At 45.8% G+C, this 24,766-nt stretch overlaps 1 protein-coding gene across 4 annotated transcripts in view; it reads right to left on the bottom strand.

The window, feature by feature from the left end:
• The window catches only part of PSD (pleckstrin and Sec7 domain containing), a 269,935-nt gene that overhangs the window by 244,243 nt on the left and 926 nt on the right, over nt 1-24,766 (bottom strand). The window lies entirely within an intron of this gene.

Here is a 24,766-nt window from a genome sequence, read left to right as displayed (position 1 = left end):
GGCCGCTATTCAATAAAGAGCGGCCGCAGAAAACTGACATGTCAGTTTTCTATGATGCCGCGAGAGATCCCGGCCGGAGCGTATACTATGTGTATACACTCCGCCCAGGATTCCATAAAGTACAAGGCAACTTATTTTTTTATAAAAAGTATGGCCGTTGTTGCCGATTGAAACAACGGCCGAACTTTTACGAAAAGATACGTTGTGTGAACATAGCCTAACATGGTAAATTTCCACTTCTGTGGTTGTTCTTTTATAGGCTGTGTTAGATGTGAGAGTGAGAGGCAATTGCAAAGGTATAAACAGTATGGTCAGTACCTAACACACATCTAGCAGCATATGGGAAAGTACCTATATGAGAAATTTGACTAATCCCATAAAAAAAAATAGTTTTTAGTTCTTGATTTCCTTGTTGGAGTCCATGCACTTGATGTGAAATTAGCCCCCTAAATAAGATTACTACTTGGAAAAGTGATTTTTTTATTTCTATATTAGAAAATCCAGACATCTTAGCGACAACAAGTTTACATGACAAGGAGATCTTATACAACAAGAAGCAGGAGATGCACATGACTTGCGACATTTGAAAATCCCATCCTCATCTAGCATTCTGCTGCAATTTCTTTCTAATCATTGTTGTGAAATCTAGCAGATCAGAGCATGACCTTACTAACCTCAATAAATAAACCAGCATTTAGAGATTCACACAATCAGTGAGTGGTAGCTGAGCTGCTGCCTACCACCAGGAGTTCTTAATTATTAATATATTGATTGTTTTTATTATTTACTGCAGTAAACTAGATCCTTAATGAGAAAACTCAAATAATAACATGCCTCATTTTAAATTGAGACAAACAATATTACACAGTAGTATTGTAAATATACTCGTATTTGTAAGTTCTGTAGGTAAAAAGGAAGTATCCAATCATATACAATATAGTAATCTATCAGCCATCGGACTTATTAGGCGGGTAGGAGTTCAATCACAGACAGAGAACAGCGCTCTAGAAACTGGTAAAATACTAAACAATGGAAATGGTAAAATGGAAAGTTTAATATTTTTTCCATTCTACAATTATTCAGAATAATTAGATTTAGCAGCAAAACAGATAGCACAATACTAATCAAGGCATTTTCTCTATTGCAATCATAATGATGGGATACTAAGTGTCTCCGCCATGAGTGTATCGTACTGATTATACCTATAGCTGTTATAACTTTGCCCGGTGCCATATTTTCTGATATTGACTTACTGACTGCAGTATTTGATTAGTATTGTGTTCTATATTTTGCTGCACCAGTTTATCTCTGTTAATGTCCTCTGATGAACTCATCCATTTTTATGGGGGAAATGCATCAGGAAAGAGTTGTGTAAGGTGGGAATTGATTGTAGAGTCACACCATTCCCGGAGTGAAGTGTAATTCATGTACTATTGGCAAGTTTGGTGTCAGAATACACTACATCAATACCTCAATGGTATCCACCAAAATTGATTGTGTGACATATTTTTGTGTATGTTTGTTCTTGCTTGAAACCTAGTATCTATACTAGACTATTTCCTGTTGTCCGTTTTTTATTTATTTTTTAATATACTATGTAAAATTTACATTTTTGTGATATTTCCTTTTGATTACATATTTACTTGAAGATCTGGAACATCTTTCATTCAAATGACAGTCACAATTTATCAAATACTGAGGGTACTATTACACCAACAGATCTGACGACAGATTATCTGGCAAAGATTTGAAGCCAAACCCAGGAACAGATTATAAACAGAGAACAGGTCATGAAGGAAAGACTGGATTTCTCCTCTTTTCAAATCCACTCCTGGGTTTGGCTTCAAATCTTTGGCAGATAATCTTTCGTCAGATCTGTTGGTGTAATAGTACCCTTAGGGGTATCCATCCCCTCTGACCTGTCCAAGCATTATGTTCTAAATTACCAGACATTACTGGATAGCTCTTGCTTGCTCCTCATTCCCCGCTCACTGCCGCTAATTTACGTGCCGACAACGAGCGGTTAAATGCGCGGGCAGGAGTTGGCTGCCCAGACGATCTAAAGCCCATAGGGGATGGCGGCAGTCTGCTGCCGCCGTTCCTATTACACAGAGCTACAGCATCAGACCGCTGTTAAAGGACATTAAAAGACAACGATTAGCCGATATCGTGCATGTCAGCTGATTGTTGCCTTCTATTACATTAAGCGATTATCGCACGTAATGGCCGATAATCGCTTAGTGTAATAAGGCCTTTAGGCACTTGATGTCCTATGATAAGAGGAGCTTATCCTGGTTTGGGAGAATGAATGCTCTCAAGATGGATGTGTTAATGATGATGGGAGAGTGTATTAAGACTGGTGGACTGGCACTTTCACGCCACCTCCAAACAATGGGTTTCCCTAGAGCAGGCCTGCACCACACCACTGTATTCTCTAATACATAAGGAAACCTTATCTCACCAAATTAACCCAATGGCACCAATCCTCTCTAATTTATCATTGCCGCCAGGTATACACATGAGATACACCACCTGTTTCAAGGTTCCCCACTCTCTTCCTTTCTGTGACCTCCAGGTTAAAGCCCTAGACATTACCCATGGTTGGAATACACACAATTACACTCCTTTGGCAGATGAGGGGGGACACAGTTCTCTTTCCAAGCTACTCTTTCCTCGCAAACCCTACCTAGGAGAAAAAATTCTAAATTCTTCTCAGATGGTACAGAAACAACACGCTTACATCACACATTCCCATCAGTCTCTGATGTTTATTATATTATTATCGGGCACCATGCCACAGATCAGGTATGAATGTCAAGCTCTGAAACTGTTCTGGATTATGGTCTTCTTCACATATTCTTCAGTCAGTGGCAAACCGGTCCCTAACATTCCTAAAATCACCCTTGTCTCTTAACAGATAAAAAAAAACAACGGTTCTAACAGCAGCTAAACAAGTCATACCTCGTCACTGGCGTTCTACCTATGTCCCAACCTTGGCAGAGTGGCAACAGGAGATGATGCATTTGTGTCACATGAAGTAGCTTTCAGCTGATCTGTCAGGTACTTCTGAGAAATTTCATCACATTTGGAAACCCTGGCTCATCTTCTGTGATTCACCTGCATATCATTCCCTTTCTCCTGAACCTCGGAAAAGCTACTGTATCCTCCCCTGCTCTAGCTAAGGCTGGTTACATTTAGACATCCACCCCACTGATAACAGGTTCTCCCCCCCACACACACAAATATATTATTATCCCCCCCTTAACTCCCCTCTTTTGCCTCCTATCTTCCTTTTATTTACTGTCTTCTCTCCATCCATTTTTACAACCACTATTCCATGCCTCTATTATGTGGTCTTTTTCAAAAAGCTACTGTGGCGCAAACTGTGGTAAAAAGCTAATGCCGGCTATGACAGCAAAATAACAGATTATAACAAGCATTCCAGTTTATTGTGTATTGGGCTGAATAGCTAAAAAGACAGGTCAGAATGCCAATAGGGACCCCATCCACTTCAGAAAGAACCTACAATGATCACATGAGCATCAGAATTGAACCATGGAGCAGCTGAGGATGGTGGCCTGGTCTGATGAATCATATTCTTTTTACATGATGTAAATAGCAGGGTGCATTGTATCACTAGCTACTAGAGATGAGCAAACCTCGAGCATGCTCGAGTCCATCCGAACCCGAACTTCCGGAATTTGATTAGCGGGGGCTGCTGAACTTGAATAAAGCGCTAAGGCTATGTGGAAAACATGGATATAGTCATTGGCTGTATCCATGTTTTCCACATAGCCTTAGGGCCTTATCCAAGTTCAGCAGCCCCCGCTAATCAAATGCCGAACGTTCGGGTTCAGATGGACTCGAACCCGAACCCGGTTCGCTCATCTCTACTAGCTACCTAAGGTGGAAAACATAGAGTCCAATAAGGAGGTATGTGGGCCTCACAGTATACTTTGAATAAACCATTTAAAGGTATAGACATCAGTCTAGTAGTGTTCCATGTGCAATGTAAAACAATAATCTATCCATATAATGTAACACCTGAAATAATTTGTGAGCTTTGCATGAAACTAAAACCATCACCTTTAGGCCATGTCCACTATGAAATAAAATAATGGTTGTCATTTGAATTTAAAATAATGGCCATTGTTTTCATTCTTCAATGATTTCCATTAAAATCTATGGAAACAAAAGTTGTTGGTGCACACAATGTTTAAACTAATGGCCGCTGCAAATTAATGTTTGTCACATTGATTTGTGGGCATTATTGGGCGAACAGCAGCCATTATTTTAAGTTGTTTACACAAAGACCTTTTTTTCACCGTCCTTTGTATTAAAATAAATGGACCTTTTAATTAAGGACACACCCAAAAGGGCCATCTTTGACTTTGAACTGGAATACTGTTCCAACGGCTGTTATTGCAATGACGGCCGTTGAAACATGCTAAACCACGGCCATTATTTTAAATATCAAATAATGTCTGTAGAAAATTGTGTGGACATGGCCTTAAACAAGCTACTTTTATTTTAGTCTAACAAATACTGTATGCACATGTAAAGCATCTGTATGAATGTATATATAGAAAGGCATAAAATATTTGCAACAGCAAATAAACAATATAAAAGTAAATATCTGTCCTATTAATAGGAATATTACAAACTTTTAGGTCTACATTGGTTTGTGTAGTACCGACAATATTTCAAAGTCATTTTTATCCATAGTTACAAAAATATAATAAAAATCTTTAACTGCTCTTTACAAACGCTCTACAAATTATGACAGCAAAGCGTGTGTTTATTGTCATAGTACTCATTCAGAAGATAACTCATCTCTACCAAGTACATTTCACATCGGAAAGCCTATGAGACATCACCAAACCACTCATACAGAAGAAGTGCATTATCTATGGCAGGAAAGTGACACTACTGACTCACAGGATCTCTCAGGCTTCATTTACACACTCATAGTGCTACACTGTTTACTTAACACGTAACACATAAATTGCATAAAGCAGCCAGCTCAAGTGTATTTTCTGCTTCCTGATAGCATACAGCAGCTACAAGCAGGCGGTTCTTAATCTCAAGACAGTTGTGGGCCCTAAAGGTTGGACCCTTGTCCTGTGAATATAAATGGGGAATACCCCTTTAAGAAAAATTTGAAAATAGTTGTTCATAACTTGGCAGGACAACTTAAAGATTCAATTTAAGGCTTATACACATGGCAATGTCCATTTATGTGCCCTGCTGTATAACTCCATCAGCAGCAAAACCTCCACAATACAACATGCAATAGACCCTGACATCCTTTTTTTCTTATAGATTCTAGCTGAATTTGTGAGTAAATCCTACAATGAGAGACATAGTGGGTGAACTCTATGACATATGCCTTTAGCATTTTCTAATGACTGTTATAGTACTTTGTAAACAACTGTTCCTTCCAGGTGACAAAATATATTGTAGTTTCTATCTCTTAATCTTGATGTTTCTATAAGTTTTGTCATGCATTAGAGGATTCATTGTATCTAATACACCCATACCAGGTGCGATCTAAACTTCTCTTCTTTTCACAGTAATATTACATGGTTTCTGCTATATATCGATAGATAAAACTTACATACATTCCAGAGCACACTACACTAAAACATAGTGTATATAAAATGGTAATATAAGCATTAGATTTGATGACAACATATTTGCAAAATGTAAACGATGGATCTAAACCCAGTTACTGCTATGAAGTACATAAGGCTACACTGAGAGGGTTAATATAGTGATTTCACGCCTCCTATGTCCTCTGCAGCGTGAAGTGGTTAGAAGCCCTGGGGTGCTGCTTACAGGGTCAGGTAAGATGATGGCCCCTCCTGTAAGCTCTGGCCTTGTTAATGACTACAGTTTAGCAGCAGCAGCAGGATGATGTCTTGGCAGAAAGAGGGTTAGGATGGACAATCCTTTACATAGGAGCCACAACTTACAGTAACTTTCTGTGCCTATAATAAAATATCCTTGGATGAAAGCTATACCAGAGCATGTTCTTAATAATGGATTGAGAAATCTGTTGTTATGGTAACCGGAGTAATAGCAGGGTGTGTAAATCTGTTCTCAAAGAGGCTGCATTCACTAGCAGGGATGTCTGTGATAATAATATGTATACACGAGGCTGGCGAGGCTGAGCACTGCCTGCAATGTAGCATCTCTCTCAAGGTGTCCTCTAGCTGGCTGCAGGCGAGCCCTAAGAAGAGGCAGCAGACCCACCCTGAGACGTCTATTCCAGCACATTCCCTATGCAGTAAATCATCCCCATACAAGACAGGAGCAGCCCTACTCACCTGCACTGCCAGGGACCCATGGGCCACACTGCCTGCCTGCTGCCGCATACAGCCTCCAGGAGAAACAACTTGGCTGGCTGAGAATCGCGTGGTGCTGAAAAGACAGCTCTAAGATAATGTACAGCTCCCATCTGAGCATGCTCACAACTGCAGAATAGACTGTCCCATCCAGAAGGCTGGAGTCCTGGCTGAACAAAGGCTAGGCGAGCATCAGTCATACACAGCTGAGGGGCATGCCTGGGAATGAGCGCACACACAGGACTTCCAGGACACAGGCATGCAGCACGTCACCGTTCCTGCAAGCTGTAAAATATACAAATCCTTGAATTCTGTAAAGAACTAAAAAATATGAAAGCGAAGTTCTACCTTTTCAGTGAATATTACTGGCATTGCTTCCTACCTTTACTTGGATGGAACCTGCCACAGTGAAGATGCAGTCTAGTCTGCAGGCAGCAGGATATAGCACAGGAGGAGCTCATAGATAGTTTTATAGGTAACTATATTCATGTAAATCCCTGCTCTGAGCTAAGGGCCCGATTACTCAGGACAATGTCGTTTGTGAAAGTTTATCGTTAAAAGTCGCTTTATCTAATAGAACCCTAATGGTCCTTTTAGGGTACGTTCACACCTACAAGATCCGCAGCAGATTTGATGCTGTGTTCAGTTATTTAAATGAAATCTGCTGCGGATCTGCTGCGGATCCGAAGCAGAAAATCAGCTGCAGATTCGGTAAGTGTGAACGTACCCTTACACAGAAAGATAATTCGCCCAATTGATCGTTTAGCGATTTCAAAGTAACGGTTTGTTTTTTATGCCAATCAGTGTTTAGACGGAAAGATACATCATTAGAAAAATCGTTATTGCGAGTTTTAAGATCGCTTACGGCCATTTCACACACTAGGATGAATCTGTGAAAGACTGTTTAGATGAAGCGATCTACGATTTATCAGTGAATGACCAACGATAATTCGAGAACATGTTGAAAGACCAAGATGAACGATTCCTTGCTTGTTGCTTGATCATTAGCAAATCTTTGGCAGATAATCTTTCCGTGTAAATGGACCCTTAGACTGGGTTCACACTATATTTTTGCAATCCGTTTTTTCACGGATGAAAAAAATGGATTGCAAAAACGTAGTGTGAACCCAGCCTTACATAAGCCGATTATCGCTCAAATGTCATTGTTATCGCAAAGATTTGAACGATAATCACGATAAAAGGACCATAAGTCAACATGTGGGCAGTCCTACTGGGTGATTAGGCACACCTATACACATAGAGCTGTCAATCACTGAGTAGGACCACCCACATGACTAATTTGCTCAGAAAGAGCAGAGAGTTACATGAACACATGACAATTTTTCCGGAAACTATGGCCATAAAACGATATATTTATTTTCTTAGTTCCCTCTGTTCTATAGCTGTATCCCTCTGTCTTCAATGTGCTCTTTAAAACCATTGTCCAAGTAGGGCTTCAGAGTATGTATGTTACTCCCATGCCCCCCCACTCCCTACAGTTTTATTCCAGACCCAAGTTGTAGTTCATAGTACTTATTATAGAAATTGCCAGAATGGGTGGTAAGAGCAGAAAAAAAAATTATGGTATAATAGTCCCAACCAGTGGCGTAGCCATAGGGGGTGGCAACGGTCGCCATGCGGCCCCCCTCGCCACTTCCTCCTGTGGGCCCCCAGCCCACGCACGTAACTGATGGCACTTGCTGTCATCTGACTGGATCTCTTACCTAGTCAGATGACAGCAAGTCCCAGCGTCCTCTCCTCCCGCCTCCTCCGTGCAGGCGGCGCTATAACTGAGGATCGCGCTGCTGCAATCCTCCTCTCATCTTCTCATCACTGTGAGCGGCTCCTGCAGGGTGGAGGCCCCTCCCCCAGACCAGGTCACAACGCTGTGCAGCAGGAAAGGAAAGCATCAGTGAGTATGGGGTCGTGACCTGGCCTGGGGGAGGGGCCTCCACCCTGCAGGAGCCGCTCACAGTGATGAGGAGATGAGAGGAGGCTTGCAGCAGCACGGATCCTCTCAAGTTCCTCTGAGGTGAGGTGCTGACTGCAGGGACGCTGCAATCCTCCTCTCCTCAGTGGTGTAAACAGGATCCTGCAGAGCTAAGGGGTATGGGGATCCGAGCAGGGGGAGGAGCCTCAGCCCTGGAGGATCCAGCATACACCATGGAGGAGAGGAGTGCAGCATCACTGGAGTAAGTGGGGGGATATGGAAAGATACCACTACATATATATGTATACAGGGGCGGTCTTGGCATTTCTGGGGCCCCAAGCGAAGTTATGTCTGGGCCCCCCCCCCTCGACACGTGTTCCAAAACAATAGACCGCTGTGTGTTGCCCCCAGTAGTATATACCCCTTATGCGCTACCGCCAGTAATATATACTCCTTGTGTGCTGCCCCCAATAGTATATACCCCTTGTGTCCTGCCCCCAGTAGTATATACCCCATTGTTTGCTTCCCCCAGTAGTATATAGACCCCTGTGTGTTCCACCAGTTATATATAGCTCCCCCGTGTGCTCCCCCAGAAGTATATAGACCTCCTGTGTGCTGCCCCAGTTGTATATAGACCCCCGTGTGCTGCCCCCACTAGTATATAGGCCCCCTGTGTGCTCCCTCAGGGGTATTTAGCCCCCCTGTGTGTTCCCCCACTTGGATATAGACCTCTTGTGTGCTCCCCCACTTGGATATAGACCCCTGTGTGCTCCTCCAGTAGTATATACACCCCCTGTGTTGTTCCCCCAGTAGTATATAGACCCCCTGTGTGCCCCACCAGTATTATATAGACCCCTTGTGTGCTGCCCCAGTAGTATACAGACCCCTGTGTGCTCCCCCAGTTATATATAGACCACCTGTGTGCCTCACAAGTAGTATATAAACTACCATTCAAAAATTTGGGGTCACATTGAAATGCCCTTATTTTTGAAGGAAAAGCACTGTACTTTTCAATGAAGATAACTTTAAACTAGTCCTAACTTTAAACAAATACACTCTATACATTGCTAATGTGGTAAATGACTATTCTAGCTGCAAATGTCTGGTTTTTGGTGCAATATCTACATAGGTGTATAGAGGCCCATTTCCAGCAACTATCACTCCAATGTTCTAATGGTTCAATGTGTTTGCTCATTGGCTCAGAAGACTAATAAATGATTAGAAAACCCTTTTGCAGTCATGTTCACACATCTGAAAACAGTCTAGCTCGTTACAGAAGCTACAAAACTGACCTTCCTTTGAGCAGATTGTGTTTCTGGAGCATCACATTTGTGGGGTCAATTAAACGCTCAAAATGGCCAGAAAAATAGAACTTTCATCTGAAACTCGACAGTCTATTCTTGTTCTTAGAAATGAAGGCTATTCCATGCGAGGAATTGCTAAGAAATTGAAGATTTCCTACAACGGTGTGTACTACTCCCTTCAGAGGACAGCACAAACAGGCTCTAACCAGAGTAGAAAAAGAAGTGGAAGGCCGCGTTGCACAACTAAGCAAGAAGATAAGCACATTAGAGTCTCTAGTTTAAGAAACAGAAGCCTCACAGGTCCCCAACTGGCATCTTCATTAAATAGTACCCGCAAAACACCAGTGTCAACATCTACAGTGAAGAGGCGGCTGCGGGATTTTGGGCTTCAGGGCAGAGTGGCAGAGAAAAAGCCATATCTGAGACTGGCCAATAAAAGAAAAAGATTAAGATGGGCAAAAGAACACAGACCTTGGAGAGGAAGACTGGAAAAAAGTGTTGTGGACGTATGAATCCAAGTTTGAGGTGTTTGGATCACAAAGAAGAACGTTTGTGAGACGCAGAACAAAAGAGAAGATGCTGGAAGAATGCTTGACGCCATCTGTTAAGCATGGTGGAGGTAATGTGATGGTCTGAGGTTGGTGCTGGTAAGGTGGGAGATTTGTACAGGGTAAAAGGGATTCTGAATAAGGAAGGCTATCACTCTGCACCGCCATGCCATACCCAGTGGACAGCGCTTGATTGGAGCCAATTTCATCCTACAACAGGACAATGACCCTAAACACACCTCCAAATTGTGCAAGAACTATTTACAGCAGAAGCAGCAGCTGGTATTCTATCGGTAATGGAGTGACCAGCGCAGTCACCAGATCTGAACCCCATTGAGCTGTTGTGGGAGCAGCTTGACTGTATGGTACGCCAGAAGTGCCCATCCAAACAATCCAACTTGTGGGAGCTGCTTCTAGAAGCGTGGGGTGCAATTTCTCCAGCTTACCTCAACAGATTAATAGCTAGAATGCCAAAGGTGTGCAATGCTGTAATTGCTGCAAAAGGTGGATTCTATGACGAAAGCAAAGTTTGATGTAAGAACAATGTTATTTCAAATACAAATCATTATTTCTAACCTTGTCAATGTCTTGACGTATGGTGGTAAAGAGGTGTGACTTTTCATGGAAAACACAAAATTCTTGAATGACTTCAAACTTTTGAACGGTAGTGTAGACCCCCTGTTTGTTCCCCCAGTAGTATATAGCCCCCCTGTGTGCCCCACCAGTAGAATATAGACCCCTGTGTGCTCCCCCAGTAGTATATAGCCCCCCCTGTGTGCTCCCCCACTTGGATATAGACCTCCTGTGTGCTCTCCAAGTTGTAAATAGACCCCATTCTCTGCCCCAAGTAGTATATAGACCCCCTGTGTGCTGCCCCCAGTAGTATATAGACCACTCTGTGCAGCCCCAGTAGTCTATAGCCCCCCTGTGTGCTCCCCCTGTTATATTGCCCCCCTGTGTGCTCCCCCCATTTATATAGACCCCAGATGTGCGCTCCCCCAGTTAAACAGACCCCTGTGTGCTCCCCCTCCCATATAGTATATAACACAATAAAACAAACACTTATACTCCCCTGGGTCCGGGTGTCTCCTCTTCTCTTCACTCTTGTAGCCGCAGAAAGGGTTTTCCCTGCGATCACAAGAGACCGCACTCCCTTTGTCCTGGCTCCGATGCTCCAGTGATGTCCCTGGAGCGCCGGAACCACAAGGACAAAGCTGCCACTTGTGACCGCAGGAAAACACCCTTCCTGCAGCCACAAGAGTGACTGACAGGAAGGGAGCCAATGTCTCCCGTCCTGTCAGTGCTACTGCATGTAACTATGAGCGCTCATTACGAGTGCTCATAGTTACAATTCAGATGGCAGCAGCGAACGGGGCAGCAGCCCTGTCCAGCGGTCTTCAGCACAAGAGCGAGGCGTGGGGGACCCCTGGAAGTTGGGGGCCCCAAGCGATCGCTTGGGGTGCTTGGTGCCAAAGACCGCCACTGTATGTATATACACACACACACACACACACACACACAGAGGGGGCACATGGAAGAGTACTGGTCTGCTATACACAGGGGGACATGGAGGGATACTGGTCTGCTATATACAGGGGACACAGGGAGGGATACTGGTCTGCTATATACAGGGGGACATGGAGGGATACTGGTCTGCTATATACAGGGGGACATGGAGGGATACTGGTCTGCTATATACAGGGGGCACATGGAGGGATACTGGTCTGCTATATACAGGGGGACATGGAAGGATACTGGTCTGCTATATACAGGGGGACATGGAGGGATACTGGTCTGCTATATACAGGGGGACATGGAGGAGTACTGGTCTGCTATATACAGGGGGCACATGGAGGGATACTGGTCTGCTATATACAGGGGGCACATGGAAGGAATACTGATCTGCTATATACAGGGGGACACAGGGAGGAGTACTGGTCTGCTATATACAGGGGGACATGGAGGGATACTGGTCTGCTATATACAGGGGGACATGGAGGAGTACTGGTCTGCTATATACAGGGGGCACATGGAGGGATACTGGTCTGCTATATACAGGGGGACATGGAGGAGTACTGGTCTGCTATATACAGGGGGGCACATGGAGGGATACTGATCTGCTATATACAGGGGGACAAGGAGGAGTACTGGTCTGCTATATACAGGGGGGCACATGAAGGGATACTGGTCTGCTATATACAGGGGGACACAGGGAGGAGTACTGGTCTGCTATATACAGGGGGGCACATGGAGGGATACTGGTCTGCTATATACAGGGGGACATGGAGGGATACTGGTCTGTTATATACAGGGGGACAAGGAGGAGTACTGGTCTGCTATATACAGGGGGACATGGAGGGATACTGGTCTGCTATATACAGGGGGACATGGAGGGATACTGGTCTGCTATATACAGGGGGACGTGGAGGAGTACTGGTCTGCTATATACAGGGGGGCACATGGAGGGATACTGGTCTGTTATATACAGGGGGACACAAGGAGGAGTACTGGTCTGCTGTTTACAGGGGGACATGGAGGAGTACTGGTCTGCTATATACATTGGGACATGGAGGAGCACTGGTCTGCTATATACAGGGGGGCACATGGAGGGATACTGGTCTGCTATATACAGGGGGACATGGAGGGATACTGGTCTGCTATACATAGGGGGACATGGAGGGATACTGGTCTGCTGTATACAGGGGGACATGGAGGGATACTGGTCTGCTACATACAGGGGGACACAGGGAGGAGTACTGGTCTGCTATATACAGGGGGACATGGAGGGAAACTGGTCTGCTATATACAGGGGGACATGGAGGGATACTGGTCTGCTATATGCAGGGGGGCACATGGAGGGATACTGGTCTGCTATATACAGGGGCACATGGAGGGATACTGGTCTGCTATATACAGGGGGACATGGAGGGATACTGGTCTGCTATATACAGGGGGACATGGAGGGATACTGGTCTGTTACATACAGGGACATGGAGGAGTACTGGTCTGCTATATACAGGGGGGCACATGGAGGGATACTGGTCTGCTATATACAGGGGGACATGGAGGAGCACTGGTCTGCTATATACAGGGGGCACATAGAGGAGTACTGGTCTGATATACACAAGGGGACATGGAGGGATACTGGTCTGCTATACACAGGGGGACATGGAGGGATACTGGTCTGCTATATACAGGGGGACATGGAGGGATACTGGTCTGCTGTATACAAGGGGACATGGAGGGATACTGGTCTGCTATATACAGGGGGACATGGAGGAGTACTGGCCTGCTATATACAAGGGGACAGGGAGGGATACTGGTCTGCTATATACAGAGGGACACATGGAGGAGTACTGGTCTGCTGTATACAGGGGGACATGGAGGAGTACTGGTCTGCTATATACAGGGGGACATGTAGGGATACTGGTCTGCTATATACAGGGGGACATGGAGGAGTACTGGTCTGCTATATACAGGGGTCACATGGAGGGATACTGGTCTGCTATATACAGGGGGACATGGAGGAGTACTGGTCTGCTATATACAGGGGGGCACATGGAGGGATACTGGTCTGCTATATACAAAGGGACATGGAGGGATACTGGTCTGTTATATACAGGGGGACAAGGAGGAGTACTGGTCTGCTATATACAGGGGGGCACATGGAGGGATACTGGTCTGCTATATACAGGGGGACACAGGGAGGAGTACTGGTCTGCTGTATACAGGGGGACATGGAGGAGTACTGGTCTGCTATATACAGGGGGACATGAAGGGATACTGGTCTGCTATATACAGGGGGACATGGAGGTGTACTGGTCTGCTTTAAACAGGGGGACATGGAGGGATACTGGTCTGCTATATACAGGGGGGCACATGGAGGGATACTGGTCTGCTATATACTACAGGGGCACATGGAGGGATACTGGTCTGCTATATACAGGGGGACATGGAGGGATACTGGTCTGCTATATACAGGGGGACATGGAGGGATACTGGTCTGTTATATACAGGGACATGGAGGAGTACTGGTCTGCTATATACAGGGGGGCACATGGAGGGATACTGGTCTGCTATATACAGGGGGACGTGGAGGAGTACTGGTGTGCTATATACAGGGGGGCACATGGAGGGATACTGGTCTGTTATATACAGGGGAACACAAGGAGGAGTACTGGTCTGCTATTTACAGGGGGACATGGAGGAGTACTGGTCTGCTATATACAGGGGGACATGGAGGAGCACTGGTCTGCTATATACAGGGGGGCACATGGAGGGATACTGGTCTGCTATATACTGGGGGCACATGGAGGAGTTCTGGTCTGCTATATACAGGGGGACATGGAGGGATACTGGTCTGCTATACACAGGGGGACATGGAGGGATACTGGTCTGCTATATACAGGGGGACATGGAGGGATACTGGTGTGCTATATACAGGGGGCACATGGAGGGATACTGGTCTGCTATACACAGGGGGACATGGAGGGATACTGGTCTGCTATATACAGGGGGACATGGAGGGAAACTGGTCTGCTATACACAGGGGGACATGGAGGGATACTGATCTGCTATATACAGGGGGACATGGAGGGATACTGGTCTGCTACATACAGGGGGACATGGAGGGATACTGGTATGCTATATACAGGGGGCACATGGAGGGATACTGGTCTGCTATACACAGGGGGACATGGAGGGATACTGGTCTGCTATATACAGGGGGACATGGAGAGAAACTGGTCTGCTATACACAAGGGGACATGGAGGGATACTGATCTGCTATATACAGGGGGACATGGAGGAATACTGGTCTGCTATATACAGGGGGACATGGAGGGATACTGGTCTGCTATATACAGGGGGACATGGAGGGATACTGGTCTGCTATACACAGGGGGACATGGAGGGATACTGGTCTGCTATACACAGGGGGACACAGGGAGGAGTACTGGTCTGCTATATACGGGGGCACATGGAGGGATACTGGTCTGCTATACACAGGGGGACATGGAGGGATACTGGTCTGCTATAGACAGGGGGACACAGGGAGGAGTACTGGTCTGCTATATACGGGGGCACATGGAGGGATACTGGTCTGCTATACACAGGGGGACATGGAGGGATACTGGTCTGCTATATACAGGGGGACATGGAGGGATACTGGTCTGCTATATACAGGGGGACATGTAGGGATACTGGCTGGTCTGCTATATACGGGGGCACATGGAGGGATACTGGTCTGCTATATACAGGGGGACATGGAGGGATACTGGTCTGCTATGTACAGGGGGACATGGAGGGATACTGGTCTGCTATATACGGGAGCACATGGAGGGATACTGGTCTGCTATATACAGGGGGCACTGGGAGGAGTACTGGTCTGCTATATACAGGGGGACATGGAGGGATAGTGGTCTGCTATATACAGGGGGACATGGAGGGATACTGGTCTGCTATACACAGGGGGAACATGGAGGGATACTGGTCTGCTATATACAGGGGGCACAGGTAGGAGTAGTGGTCTGCTATATTCAGGGGGACATGGAGGGATACTGGTCTGCTATATACAGGGATACTGGTCTGCTATATACAGGGGGATATGGAGGGATACTGGTCTGCTATATACAGGGGGACATGGAGGGATACTGGTCTGCTATACACAGGGGGAGATGGAGGGATACTGGTCTGCTATATACAGGGGGCACAGGGAGGGATACTGGTCTGCTATATACAGGGGGACATGGAGGAATACTGGTCTGCTATATACAGGGGGACATGGAGGGATACTGGTCTGCTATACACAGGCGGACATGGAGGCATACTGGTCTGCTATATACAGGGGGACATGGAGGGATACTAGTCTGTTATATACGGGGGAACATGGAGGGATACTGGTCTGCTATATACAGGGGGCACAGGTAGGAGTAGTGGTCTGCTATATACAGGGGGACATGTAGGGATACTGGTCTGCTATATACAGGGGGACATGGAGGGATACAGCTGTTGAGTCAAAGGTTAGAAAACAATTAGAGAATGACAGTACAGTCCATTAATAATAGGGGGCAGTAGTACAGTACATGAGGGGACACAGTGCCACATTAGGGGGCGTCACCTTAGAGTGACTATAAGAGGGGGGGGGGGCAAACTAAAATTTTGCACCAGGGCCCATCAGCCCTTAGCTACGCCCCTGGTCCCAACCATAACAATTTATCAGTTATAGTAAGAACTACATCAGTGCCCATATATTACCACATGCAATGGTGCCCATATATTATCCCTGTTTGCTGTTTTACTTTGTGCTTAGTATAGTGCTCCCATAGCAACCACCTCAGTGCTCTATAGGAGGGCTGTATGATTGATCTGGCCATTCACATTGTTCCCTGTAGTAAGGGAAGGCAAAAAGGCCCACAATGGCTGCCTCCACCACATACTGCTTATAAGGCTGTGAAAATACCATAGCATGGTCTATAAACAGACCTGACCAGGCTCCATATTGCGCCAGAATTCTGTCTAAAAAGTTGTGCATGGGACTTTTCTCCACATTTATTATGTGTTTTAGACACTTTGGAGACACTGGGTGTGGCTTTGGTAAGAGTGGCGGAGACTAAGGTGTGACACTGTGCACCACAAAATGCAACCAAATTTGGCTCAAAATTATAGTGCACTTTCAGCAAAATAATAGTTGGTCTAGACTTAGAGTTGACGGCCTTCATAAATGTGGTGCATTTGGTGCATACTGTCTAAGTTTGCACATAAAAGGTTCTAGTACTATGACACCAGTATGTTTATGGTGTATTGATGGTGGTTTTGTACACTGCTTGGCCAGAAATCAAAGTGAAGAGTATCGCTCCTGGTTTTGTTGTATTTCTAAGAATACCATAAACAGCAGCCATACATCTACTGATCGATATGAAAGGCAGTCACAGGGATTTTGGAATCTAAGTTGTTCTATCTAGTATTCCCAGAATACTAATCTAAATGGCTTCTGATTCTAGGAAACAATGAAGGAGTATTCATATGTGCCTTTGATACCTGTGTAATGTTTTGCATCGATTGGCACTTATACCATTGTAACTGTGATGTGGTGGTCAAGAGCTTCCTCTTCTGAATGGGAAAGGAAGTTTCTAGCCAGTGACTTTCTAGCCTCTATAGTGAGAGCAGCCTCTCTGTTTTTCTCAGCTAAGGATAGTTTGGGATGACACCAGTTCCTGTAAAAAAAATTCAGTCTGATCCCTGCTAAGAAGTCCATCCAAGGTACTATCTAGGCTAACTCTAATCTTTGAGCAGCTCGAGAGAAGTGAGTTTTTATATTCGCACCCTGTTGATGGGAATTGCAATACCAAGGAGGCACATGGATGCATGATTACCAAAGCATGATCGTGTTGTTTAAGAACCGTGTGGAAGATTTATTAAGCAGACTAAAACTAAAGGGCCTATTCCACGGATCGATAATCGTCCGAATCGGCCTGGAATAGAGACAACGATCAGCCGATGATCATGTCATCGGCTTATTGGTTATTTAGGTTCAAACCTAAAATCATCTGGCATCGACCATGCATCGCTGCATGGAATAGCGATGCGCGGTCGGTGCCCGATGATTCCACAAGCACAATACATTACCTAGCATGTTGCAGGTGTTCTCCTGCGCTCCTTCTTCCCCCCGGTCCCGCGCGCAGCAGCAGCTTCGGAGCGGCCTGTCTTAGCTGACAGACCGCTCAGCCAATCACTCGCCAGTGCCGCCGCGGCCAGTGATTGGCTGAGCAGTCTGTCAGCTCAGACAGGCCACTCCGAAGCTTCTGCTGCGTGCGGGACCGGGGGGGAAGAAGGAGCGCAGGAGAAGCCCTGCAACATGCTTAGGTAAGTATGGTGTTTAAAACAAGGGCTGCAAGGACATCGGTAACTATGTCCCTGCAGCCCTCGCTAAACGATTATTGGACCGTGGATGCCACTAGCATCTCTGCGCCAGTCTGTTATTGTAAAAAGCCCATGGTGATGTATCCAGTGGTGCATCCGCTTTAATTTCCCTACAGTGAATATGGACATTATACCCATCTGAAAGCTAGATTGTTGGGCAGGGTAGATTTTGGGACTTAAAGGGGTTGTCCGGCGAAAAAAAATTATTCACAGAATAACACACATTACAAAGTTATACAACTTTGTAATGTATGTTATGTCTGTGAATGGCCCCCTTCCCCGTGTCCCACCACCCCCACCCGTGTACCCGGAAGTGTGGTGCGCTATACATTACCTGTCGCGTGCCGACCACGGTCTCCGATCGTCAGCAGTGACGTCTTCTTCGGGAGCTTGGCGGATCTTCCCGAGTGCCGGCCGCCCTCTGCAGCGTCATCCGAAGCTCAGCCGCGATTGGCTGAGCATAACTGTGCTCAGCCAATCGCGGCTGAGCAGCTGATGACGTGGCCGCGTCATCAGCCGCTCAGCCGCGATTGGCTGAGCACAGTTATGCTCAGCCAATCGCGGCTGAGCTTCGGATGACGCTGCAGAGGGTGGCCGGCACTCGGGAAGATCCGACAAGCTCCCGAAGAAGACGTCACTGCTGACGATCGGAGACCGTGGACGACACGACATGCGGTGAGTATAATGCACCACACTTCCGGGTCTAGCGTGGGTGGGGGGAAACACGGGGAAGGGGGCCATTCACAGACATAACATACATTACAAAGTTGTATAACTTTGTAATGTGTGTTATTCTGTGAATAATTTTTTTTCGCCGGACAACCCCTTTAAGGCTCTTCAAGTTGTTTATTTGTTTTTTTTAAATAAAACTTGCATTCCCCTGAAGGAAGTGCCCTGCTGAACTAGAAAGAACTACAAAGCTTTGTAAATTGGAAGAGAGCTCTATATTTGCCTGTTTTGTTATATTGTATATGTTTATAATCATAACCCCCGTCCGAACCAGCTCCTGTCCTGTCTACATCTTTTTTCAACCCTTACACAGTATGTACCCTATGTATGGCAGCTTAATGTCATTGCTTTCTCTGACACTAGAGTGGAAGGAGGGAGAACAACACAAATCTCTAAGATCAATAGTGTGCTTATTTGAAAGCTTTAGTACTGCCCTCTTGTGGAATAAGCCAGTATTGCAGTGATGCAATAAGGACTGGACAAAAAAGTGAACAGTGTAAAAATTCTAAGCAGTAGTGATGTATCTTACTTTTCCCAAGGTAAGAAAAGGAACTGTTTACTGCTAAACTACTACTTAAGTCTGCACGAAAAGAATAAGGGATAAAAAGTTTTATCATTTAACTGTGGTTGATCCTAAAGAAAGGAAAAAGCTGTGGGCTTGAGTGGCACAGCAGTATGAGTGAGATACAGCGATATACAGGGAAATATTTCCATCAGCCAGAAGTACCCTATGCCTGGGGCGGCTCTGCCAAAAAAGATACTCAAGCTTCATGGTTGCGTAGCCTCATTAATTTTAATGGGAATGAACTGCAATATAAGGGACAGTCTATGAACTGATGTAGACTTAATAATGGAGAAAAAAACAGATCCATGCGTGTAAACTTGGACAACCCCTTCAAATACCATTTCAGAAGTTAATGGTTGCCTCTCTCTAAGAACAGGCCTCAACTGAAGCAGCAATAGTTTGGGCTGGCAGCACAATACAGCACCAGAGCCACGGACTGCCTTAGGTCGCATTACGGCCATCTGTTTATCAGTGCCAGATATTATCATAAGTAAAATGCTAATACAAAGTAAAAGCTTGGTTCAAATGTAACTATATCTGACAGGGAATGTCTGGTTTTTGTAGCTCCCCAATTACAGAATCGTGTATGTGGCCTGTTGTGTTACTATAGAATCGCACATGATAGTGCTGTAAATTTGTGCAATTTGCTTTCAGAAAATGTACGGTAGGGAGCCTCCTACTGTGAAGATCTAGAAAGCCGTGGTTCCTTTGTAGTAGGACAGCTAAGCCAGTAGAAGCGCTGAGCCTATTTGCTAATTTGGCCGGCATAAGGCCTGTTTAATCCTCATCATGCTAAACAGAAAATCTCATTTGGGCTGTAGCAGCTTCCACTGTATGAAAGCAAGGTCCGCACTGCTGCCCACGTGGGGAGGGAATATTTATAATAATAGCCATAGCCTGGTACAAAAAGCCTTCATCACACAATAACGCCTTCTGAAGTTTTGGTTTATTTTTATGTCTCTATCATAATTTGTTTGTATCTACGTCTGATGCCCAGCGTGCATCCCACCCTCTGCAGTCACTTGTTACAGATCTGTGCAAGGTACAATTCATATGGAGCTATAATACAGCCCCAACACATTTCTAAGGGACCCTGCTGTAACCCTGCTGTGTGTCTCCATTTTCTTAGGGTGTCATAAGGATCTTTAAGGGAGATTCATCAGGAAGTCTTACAAAAATGCCCTTTGTTGCCCATAGAAAGCAATCACAGCTTAGCTTGCATTTTACTACATCAACGTAAGAAATGAAAGCTAAGCTGCTACTGGCAATAAAGGACATTGTTACCATAATCCCCCCATGTTACTTCACAAACTGCACTGGGGTGTCATTCTCCCATATAAGCTCTTGTAGGGGAGGGAAGCTCTGTAAGGGTTTTTGTAAAAAGAAAAACAAAGCCCAGCACCCTGCACCAAGGAAGGAAGGAAGCACCAAGAAGTTATGCCAGAATGACTCTTGGTGAATTGCAGCTACCAACAAAAACATAGCTCTCCAGCTCCTGGAAAAATAAAGCTTTAAATAGCAAACATAAAAAATGGTAACATCAATGTGATAAAGTACAGAATAAATAACACCTATGTATTTCAGGTACATCGCTTTGGGTTTTTTACCTGAATGGATTAGTACGGGCACAGATATGCCAGTGGTGCAGTCCTTTTTTTGAACCACCACCCGGTTTCCACGCACAGCGCCGCTCTAGCAGCATCCGGGCATGAACCACTGGAAGCGGGCCTGCCAGCCCCCAGTGTGACCATCTCCCCTCTGTGATGTGGCTCCATTAGAATGAATGGAACCACGTCACAGAGGAGAGGGGTTTCGACACACCACGGGCCGGCGGGCCTAACTCCAGTGCTTCATGCCCAGCTGCTGCTCGGGAATAGACTGATTCCGTGTGCAGGAACTGGGCGGTGGACTGCGCCACTGGCATCTCCGTGCCGGCAATAATCCATTCAGGTAAAAAACCCAAAGCGATGTACCTGATGATACATTAGCTTAAATCATGTCACAAACATAGACAAGGGCTTTTATATGTTAGCTGGAGTAATCATAGGTCATAGGCTAATCATAAAATTGGTAAATCTCAAAGACTTACATTGTCGGAACTGGCTGTTATGGAGACACAGCTGGGGGTGAATGACATGGTTGCCATGCTCTCTCCCCCAGCTATATCTCCTGATCACAGTGGGTCTCAGCAATGACACCCATTTTGATCACTGCTTTTGACATGTCTGATGACACGTCAAAAGTTATTTTTGAATACAGTTACTTTTTAAATACCAATTTCCCCCAATCTCCACCATGACCAGTGGGTGGTCATGTTCAATGCTCATATAACTTTTGCACATAGTTTTTTTTGCCATGAAAAAAAAAATCACAAAATATGCACTTTTTATAGGCAGTATTTGGTTCTCATTATTATAGCGAGTGTTTTTATTGATTTTTTTTTTGTCAAAAACTATAATGGACAGATTTGCACTTTTCCTATATGATAGACTCACTCCTAGTAATGGCTAAAAATACTGACTGGCCTGTCATGTCCCCAAACCTGTAACACAGCAGTGACCAGAGCTCTGTCATACCTGCAGCACCAGCTTTCTAATAAGTTTATGTTGCCCTCACCACTTTGTAAAAAGTGTCCGAAAAGGGGGCTTGAGGGACGAAGCTTAAAGGGAACCAATCAGCACAGTTGTGCGGATAGATTTCCTAGTGACTCACAATAGATCTCTATAGCAGCTCCACTACAATAACAGCCATGTATACAGTGTTATATTTATATCAGGGACTTATTTTTATTACATAGGCGAGTAGAGGGGCGGCAACTAGTCATCTGGGCAGACAACATAGTATTCCCCCTGTCACTACATTACAGGTGCCATTATTTAGGATAATGTCCCCCTACAAGCAGCCAACACAGGAAGCCTTTCGTACAGACACCTGGCTACAATGTGTGCGTGCCACACACGTCTCAGGGTTGTGTCTAGAATGAAGTGGCTCCTGGTAGGCCCTCCCTTCAGCAACTCCATTCTAGTCAGTTCACTAGTGAGGTGACTAGAATGGAGTGGCTGTATGGAGGACCTACTTATACCAGCCCCAGTTAATGCAGAAGCCATGAACCTACCAGGAGCAACTCCATTCTAGCTGTCTCACTGCTGACCTGACTAGAATGGAGTGGCTACATGGAGGACCTACTTATAGTGATGTACGAACATGGCGCTAATTGTTCGTGTTCGCCAATCACTAACAATTTGTTTGACGATCGGAATGATTATAACGATCATTTTTGAACATCCACAACTGTGTAATTTATGCTTTGCACCTGATAATCTGTACGCATGTCCATAGACCGAAACGTGCACTTTGACTGTACGTTCCTTATTTGTTCGGGAATGTTCAGCGAACAGGATCATTTCTTTTTATGTTCGTGTTCAGGATCTGAACATCGGGATGTTTGCTCATCACTTACTACTTATACTAGCTCCAGTTTGTACAAAAGTCATGAACCTACCAGGAACCGCTCTATTCTAGTCACCTCAATAGTGAACTGACTAGAATGGAGTTGCTGTAGGGAGGACCTACCAGGAGCCACTTCATTCTAGACAGCTCAGGAGGGAGACAGCTATAATTTGAGTTGCTTTTGGTAGGTCCTCCTTACAGCAACTGCATTCTAGTCAGTTCAGCAAAGAGACAGCTAGAATAGAGTTGGCGTATGGAGGACCTACTTATACCTGCTCGTTTGTGCAAAAATAATGAACCTACAAGGATCAACTTCATTCTAGTCAGTTCAGTAGTGAGACAGCTAGAACGTAGTTGCTCCTGGTAGGTTCATAACTCCTGTCCTGGCATGATGGGAATTGTAGTTTTGCAACGGCTGACACCTCTGGTCTAGAATGATCCCTTTTCTCTGAGTTTCTTACTGCAGGGTATACAGTCTACAATGTTCAGTATTAAAATGTCTAGTATGTATCCTCTCCTCTGAGCTTCTCACGGGCGGTAACGATAACTGAACGATAATTCTGACACACCCCTTTTGCAAGCCACACCCAGTTGACATGCCAAATTGGCGATATACAGGTATACAGCTATGTACACACTACAGGATGTGTATACACAGGTATACAGCTATGAACACACTACAGGGAGGGGTGGATAGAGGTGTATTACTATACAGGGGGCATAAAGGGATGGGGGGGCAGATAGAGATTTATTACTATACAGGCAGGGGCGGTTAGAGGTGTATGACTATATAAAGGGGGTTATAGGGATAGGTGTGTGTATGGCTATATGGGGGGGCTTATACGGATAGGGGTGTATGATTATACGGGGGGATTCTAGGGATAGGTGTGTATGACTATACAGGGGTGGGCACATAGGTATGGGGATGTATTACTATATGGGCCAAGCACACAGTATATGAGCACTCATAGCTCAGACAGAAATCTGGGGAGGGTACACAGCAGCTCCAGCAACTGAGCACTCAGAAGAAGAGGATCTGCAGGCGCTGGCAGCTGCTTCCTTCCTCCAGCCTCCGGAACAGGTACAGGGGAGAGGATTGGTGTGTGTGAGGTCTGTATACCGGGGGAGAAGACCGGTGTGCGGGGTCTGTATACAGGGGGACAGGACTGGTGTGTGCGGGGTCTGTATACAGACCCCCCCAGACACCAGTCCTCTCCCCCTGTATACAGACCCCCCAGACACCAGTCCTCTCCCCCTGTATACAGACCCCCCAGACACCAGTCCTCTCCCCCTGTATACAGACCCCCCAGACACCAGTCCTCTCCCCCTGTATACAGACCCCCCAGACACCAGTCCTCTCCCCCTGTATACAGACCCCCCAGACACCAGTCCTCTCCCCCTGTATACAGACCCCCCAGACATCAGTCCTCTCCCCCTGTATACAGACCCCCCAGACACCAGTCCTCTCCCCCTGTATACAGACCCCCCAGACACCAGTCCTCTCCCCCTGTATACAGACCCCCCCAGACACCAGTCCTCTCCCCCTGTATACAGACCCCCCCAGACACCAGTCCTCTCCCCCTGTATACAGACCCCCCAGACACCAGTCCTCTCCCCCTGTATACAGACCCCCCAGACACCAGTCCTCTCCCCCTGTATACAGACCCCACACACACCAGTCCTCTCCCCCTGTATACAGACCCCACACACACCAGTCCTCTCCCCCTGTATACAGACCCCACACACACCAGTCCTCTCCCCCTGTATACAGACCCCACACACACCAGTCCTCTCCCCCTGTATACAGACCCCACACACACCAGTCCTCTCCCCCTGTATACAGACCCCACACACACCAGTCCTCTCCCCCTGTATACAGACCTCACACACACCAGTCCTCTCCCCCTGTATACAGACCTCACACACACCAGTCCTCTCCCCCTGTATACAGACCCCACACACACCAGTCCTCT

This window comes from Dendropsophus ebraccatus, chromosome 8 (genome assembly GCF_027789765.1).
Source record: "Dendropsophus ebraccatus isolate aDenEbr1 chromosome 8, aDenEbr1.pat, whole genome shotgun sequence".
In the NCBI taxonomy this organism is placed as follows: Eukaryota; Metazoa; Chordata; class Amphibia; order Anura; family Hylidae; genus Dendropsophus; species Dendropsophus ebraccatus.
This window is presented reverse-complemented; position numbering and strand designations above follow the sequence as displayed.